This window comes from Ischnura elegans, chromosome 6 (genome assembly GCF_921293095.1).
Source record: "Ischnura elegans chromosome 6, ioIscEleg1.1, whole genome shotgun sequence".
Taxonomy (NCBI): Eukaryota; Metazoa; Arthropoda; class Insecta; order Odonata; family Coenagrionidae; genus Ischnura; species Ischnura elegans.
The window spans coordinates 95,952,530-95,959,368 of record NC_060251.1 but is presented as its reverse complement, the minus strand read 5'-3'; positions in this window follow the sequence as shown (position 1 = coordinate 95,959,368).

Sequence of the window (6,839 nt, the reverse complement as noted above, 5' to 3'; positions counted from 1 at the left end):
TCGTTACAGATGTGAGGAAAAAATGTGTCAGGCTTGTCAATTTTCCCCGGAGTATCCGGATATCGAGATTCGAGTGATCAGGGTTCTAATGTTAATCATATGACTGTCATAAATGCTTAAAAAACTTAAAATTCACTACTTATAAAATTTACCGGGGCAAGGTCCCCGGTTTGGGCCCCCCCCAATATTTTTTGTTAGTCGGCACCCCTGCCGACTAGTACAGAATAATTATAACTTCACCGTACAAGCAGTTCTCAATGCAGAGAGAATATGTAGTTCAAATCGATCCTCAAATGTCAGATCCCTCATTACCTCATCCCTCAATTCATTGAGGATAGGAAGAGGACTCGAAGAGGATAGGAAAGACACTGCATATTCTGGAAATAATCATTATGTGAATTATTAGATGATCAGTCAAATTAAAAAGAATAGTAACAGTAAACCCTAATATACTGCCTGAATCCTAACTTATAATTTTACTTACGGCATTTTGAGACAAGGCTTCTGTCTAATTCACTTTCCCTCGAACGTGCTGTACCCTCAGTATTTAGTGTATCAAAATCTTTCTGTATAAATGCAAAGAATATAGGTATAGTCCATGTGATAGAGAAGATAGCCCTTATTAGGCTGTAATTTTCTCCAAAATGGCACTGGTAAGGCCGTAATGAAACTATGTTTTAATATTTCATTTAAATTTACTCCATTTCTTCAGTTAAATGGAATGGAACATAATTTGACAGTATTGGAATTAGCAGTGCTCATCAGCTGAACCTTGTTGAGCTATTGTGCGTGATTGACTTTCGAAGGAATACTGTTATAAAGTTATCAAGGATTCATAAAATATGTAAAAAATACGTAGAGGCCTTGTGGCTACAACAGTGTTCCTGGATGCATCTCCTTCATCCAAAGAGTTTAACAATCGCTGTTTCTGCTGGGATCAGCGTCTTCTTCTCATGTGTCGCAAGTCGCAATTTTCAGTCCGTTAGGCATGGTTATCTTAAGATTTAGACAGTAATCCTACTTGCATCCACACAATTTAGAGCACATAGAATGTTTGAAAAATGAGGTGTAATCTGAGAGATCATATGGGTGCAGTAATACTTTACCAATTTTTATGTCAATGAACCCCAAAGCAAAACATACACAGACAATGGATATGAACAGAAAATAAAGTGAATATGAAAATAGAGTGTAAAAAATTTATTTTACCAGCATATGATTAAAATATATATATTTCAATAATTAACTTTGATAAGATAAAAATAAATCGATTTAACATTCCGTTATTAGGAACATATTTACGTCAGTTTGTTGGCGCAGTGATGTCAATGCAAAATTAGCAGTGCCCGAACGTTCTTTCCTCATTAACTTTTTTAGAAGTGAAATACATATTACTCAGTGTTTTTTTACAAGTTATTATTTACATTTTATTACAATTTTTTTGTTTTGGTTATGAATGTGTATATGTATTACAAGTTTTGAGGCAACAAAATTGATAAAAGGGAGGTTTTGGGGGATAAACCCCCCCCAGAGCTCAGAAAATTTTTTAAGTTTAATCCATTTTACTTAATTGGATTAGTATTACTTATAGATTAGCGTTAGGATTAATCAAATATCGATCAGAAAGCTGTCCAACTCACCATTTGGAACCATAAATCTTAAAATTTTTCTGGAGGAGGGCCCCCGCAACTTCTGCTTATCATGGCGGGTATGCAATACCCCCACACCCTTAACCCGTCCTTCTCCTCTCCATCCACTTCACCTTCTCCATTCTCCTCCACTTGCATATCTGGAATGCCTCCAGTCTTCTCCCATCCTCTCAGTACAGCTTCCAATCTTCCACACTGTAAAGAGTTTGACTCCAGATTGGACTTTTCACTAGCTTCTTATTAATACTCTTACATATCCTCTCATTGACACTTTCATGTCCATAATTGCTTCCAGGGGCGGATCCAGGATTTCTTTCTGGGGGGGGGGGGGGGGGGCACAAGCAAGGCCGTATCCAGGATTTTGTTCTGGGGGGGGGCCAAGGATACCTTGTAATACGAAACGAACGCAATGATAATGGGACCGTATTAACACTAGGAGGACGGGAGTTTCGCGCTACCTAGAAGGACGGCTAGGGGTCATTTGACCCCTAAAATGTATTTTGGAATAAAACGGCTAATTTTCAACCAATTTTCAGTTTAATCGCACTAATTGTTGAATCAGTTCATTAAAAACACTATTTAACATTATTAAATATTATTTCCATCGTCAAAAGTTAATAACAATTATTTTAAAGAATCATGAATTAAACCGTATGTAGTAGTCGATTGTAAATAAAATAATGAAAATACATACACGCAATACAAAAGTTGTTTTAAATGTTTAAAAAATAGGGGTACTGGGTTTACAAAATTTGCATAAAAATATTTAAAACTTATTACCTTGTTGTAAATCTCAGACAGAATAGATTTCCACAAAATATTTTTTGCGCTGAATGCGTTCATTGGACGATTTATTCATCTACATCTAAATCTACCCACTAACCCGCAAGCCGCTTAAAAGCGTGTGGCAGGGGGTGTTAGGACACCAGCCATTTGCACATGAAAAGGAATTTGGAAAATGGAAAGGAAATTGGTGCAATGATTCAATTTGATGGTATTTGGCACCTTTTTCTTTTTTGTGCCCGTGGAGCTATGGCTGTTGGATTTTGAGACGTGTAAATAAATTGATATATGCTATGCATCATATCTACTCCCGCTTTGTTTTTATTATAAAATAGGATGGTCTCTGGTATTCTTTTATTCGTTTCGGAAATAGTGTCGTCTGAGATCATGCTGCTGAGTGAAGGTACATTATTGTTCTAGTTTGCCTGATTCTACGTAAGAGTATGGGCTAAGGTATTTTTTAACACTCGCGTTGAAAGGATTTCATGGCTATTTTAGGGGTCATTGATATTTGTGCGTCACGCCTGTTTTTTTCAGATCATCCATGCAAGAGAAGTTTTTCATTTTTTTATGACTTCATGCCAGCTGGATGGATGGAAAATAATTGTTACAAGTTACATTTATTCCTGAATTCCTGTATGTTACGGTCACTTTAGTAACTATTTATTTCCCCAACGCTTGATTTGATGGCCAATCAACATCTTTGCCACAATATGGAAATTCATTTAGGCTGTATTTTCATTTCACATCTGTCAAAACCCAGTACTCGATTCCAAATTTGTCTGGTTTATTTGGAATTTACCTCATAAAAGGACAGCTGCATTTTGTTGGATAGAGCTGTGCATTTGCTGTCACGCCAAAGTCGCCATCGGATTCACTATCTTGGACTTCGTCGCTTCCATCACCTGTAGATGTAGATGGATTGGTCAGAATGTCCTTGAACTGATGTTTACGATTCACTTCCAGACTGATCTTCAAGATTCCCTACAGGTACATAGGTATTTGATTCGCGACAATTCTCTTCTCTTGATATATTTCTCGGCTTCTTAGTTTCTTCCTCAACTCACCACTGATATGCATGAAAAAAAATCTACAAACGAGAGCGCATTATGATAGAATCTTCTCTAATTGCATTGGAGGTATAGAGAGCTGGAGAGCATTAGAAATTCATGCAAAAGGACAAAATTTTCAGAAGTAACGCTATTTGCCGTTCGAAAGGCAGGGACTCAACCGCCAACTGTATCCTGATTTGTATCTTCCAGGAACTTGCAGTAATGCTTCTTCTTCGACCTACGTGCGGATTCCAAGGGTAAGATTTAGAGTAGAATTTTACAGTCCACCCAATTCCTCCGCTCTCTCAAAAAGAGACAGGATTTTTCCCCAGGACGCAGCGTGCAGTCAACCTGCCCCAAACCCCGACGGGGTCAGGCGGCACAAATGCTGGACACACGGCAAAGGGGCTATGTCGAGTGACAAAGTCGTCAGGCCAGAAAAATGAAAGTTATTCGTACACTTGATGAGTCGATATTGAAAATAATGTCTCTAAGAGCTCTGAATCTTGGACGACGGAAAACAATTCTTGGGGTACATGACGATTTTCTGGTGTGGGTAATACAATAATCATTGAACAATAAATAAACAAAATAAAAATATCATAATTACATGAATTTACGCAATGAAAAGGGTTTTATTTCCCTTAGCTTCCCAAAAAATATCGAAAGATTGTGCACAACAAGTCACTATGCCTAGGTTTTCGAATACAGATAGGCCCTTTGGACAAAACTGGCATTCAAAATGAAGCAAATCATCTACCACACTAGCCTCTTGCTGATTATATGATATACATGGCACTAAAGTGCCTACGGGCAAAAAAAATAGCGCGAAAACCAGTTGTGGGTCAAATGACCCCTAGCCGTCCTTCTAGGTATAACACGTCATAAAAATTTAAAACAAAACATTAATGTTGAATTTTTACTAATTCATCAAAATATAGACCTAAATGAACAAAGTCAAAAAATTTCAAAATTTAAAAAAATATTTTAATAAGAGAAAAATAAATTTGAATTCTGAAAATGGGTCAAATGACCCCTACCGTCCTTCTAGTGTTAAAAATCTTGCATATTTTTTATGGGTCTGGGGGGGCATGTGCCCCCGTGCCCTCCCCCCCTTCATCCACCTATGATTGCTTCCATTACCTAGGTAATTCTCTCCCTAATATCCTTACGGCTGTATCAATTTTTCTTCTATCTTCAGTCCTAATAGATGAACTGCCATGCCTCAAGTCTTTTCCTATACTCTTCCATCAGCCGTAAGGATCCCAGCCACTGGAGATCAATGGTCTTCAACTCGTGGCCCCGGCCCATATGCAACCCACTGGCTAATTTCTTGTGGCCCCGAGAGGCTAAAGAAAATACTGTGTCGTGCCTCAGAATATAAAATATGTATCGACACACTCATCAAAAATCGCATTGATTGATTGAACTTTTTAACCAATTAAGATTATTACTCTGTGAAATTATAAGTATGTGTTTTCTATTTTATTGACGTGGTGGTAAAGTGACATGGATCTGTGGCTGTTGCATTAAAAAGGGTTGAAGACCACTGCTGTAAAGTGCTTGCCTGGTGTGCGGGTTGCCTGTACTGAAAATTTTTTCAATTCCCTTCCCATTTCCACATATGGGAAAATCATAAATTTTGATACATAAGCTATAAATCTAGTTTGCATTATGCCAAAATTATTTTTTTTTGTGTTTTTTTTTCTAAACAGCCATTGTTATTGTGGATTGGTCTCTGTAGGCATTTTTTTCTGGAATGGGCCTGCTTTTTTGAAAAAAATAAATAAACTTAGGGCATTGGCGGTAGTAGTTAATATTATCCAATTTTGAGAAACTTTCACATCAGGGACCCTGATCAGTCCACAACTTTTAATAGTTTATTGAAAGTCAGAGGATAAGTGGCTGTGGGCTGCATGTCTCCTAAGAGGATGTACAAGAAATGGTTTGTTACAAGGGAATACATAAATTTATGAGCAGGGGGTAAGGTCTCCAAAGACCCTTTTTTACCATTCCAGGCAAAGACCCTTCTGGCTATGTGCCTGGCTTCAGTTGCTCTAGTTGAGGTCATTCAATGGACAACATACCTATAAGGTCACTTAACATGTTTTTAGTTCTTTCTGGAGGCCACAATAGAATTATCATCAAGATCACGTGCCATTTTACAAGTCTTATATCTTCCTGCAATACTTTACTTATAACTGCTGCATTTATATTTACCTTTTTTGTGAGTTATTTTGCATACAAAATTACCTTGCTTGTACTTTTATTTGAGGTTTGCCAACAATTTTTAGATGATTCAAGCAAAGTCACCCCCTCACCAACCTTAATTAAGGTTGGTGAGGGGGTGACTTTGCTTGTGACACCAACCTTAATTAATTAAGGTTGGTGAGGGGGTGATATATCTTAAGATATTGATGTTTTAATGGTAAACATAATGATGAAAGAGAAAATAACAAATATTGAGGCAGGAATGGTATCTATCCCTAAAAAAATCTTACTTAGGCTTAAAGTTATGTGCAGCTTTCAAGGTTTTGCTGGCAATACTGAGTCTTATGAATTCATTACTAAGTATTGGCACAGTGAATTGAGAGTGAGACACAGTAAGATTTGGAATAAAGTTTGGAAGAGTAGCCTTATGAAGAGGGCAGTAGCTTTAACAGAAATTCTTCTCAGAAGTGTGGTTTTCAATAAGAGGCATTTGTGATCAGGGGCGCAGCCAGGAATTAAGTCTGGGGGGGTTAAGGTGCAACTAATACCGGGGTTTGGGGGGGTATGGAATATCCACCAGGATAAGCGGTAGGTGCGAGATTAATAAGTTGCAGAATTTTAAGATAAACGGTTCAAAATAGTGAGTTTTACGGCTTTTTGAGGGATGTTTTATTAATCCTTACACTATTCTATTAGTAATATCAATCCAATTAAGTAAAATGGATTAAACTTAAATATTTCTCAGAGCTCTGGGGGGGGGGGTAATAACCACCAAAACACCCCCCTCGCTGTGCCACTGTTTGTGATAATATATATAGTTCTTAAAACCTTTCTGAGAAAAATCATGGCTGCCCTTCTTGAGGTTTTTATGAGTTAACAGAAACTTTAAAAGCAAGAAGCAATGTAGGTTGGATGAAACACTGTCAGGCTTCCATCCGGATTAGACTTGGCTCCATGCTGCGTTTTCAACAGCTGACTCTGCTATCACTTTCAGGGACTGAGAGCCTGAACAAATTTTGGCTGGACTTGCACAGCTTAGGCTGGTCAAGAAGTGGCCTTGTGATTGATTGATTTTTTCTATGCCCTTCTCACATGTTTTGCAATAGGGTAGTTTCCTTAATCAAAGCAAATGAAAGGTATTGAT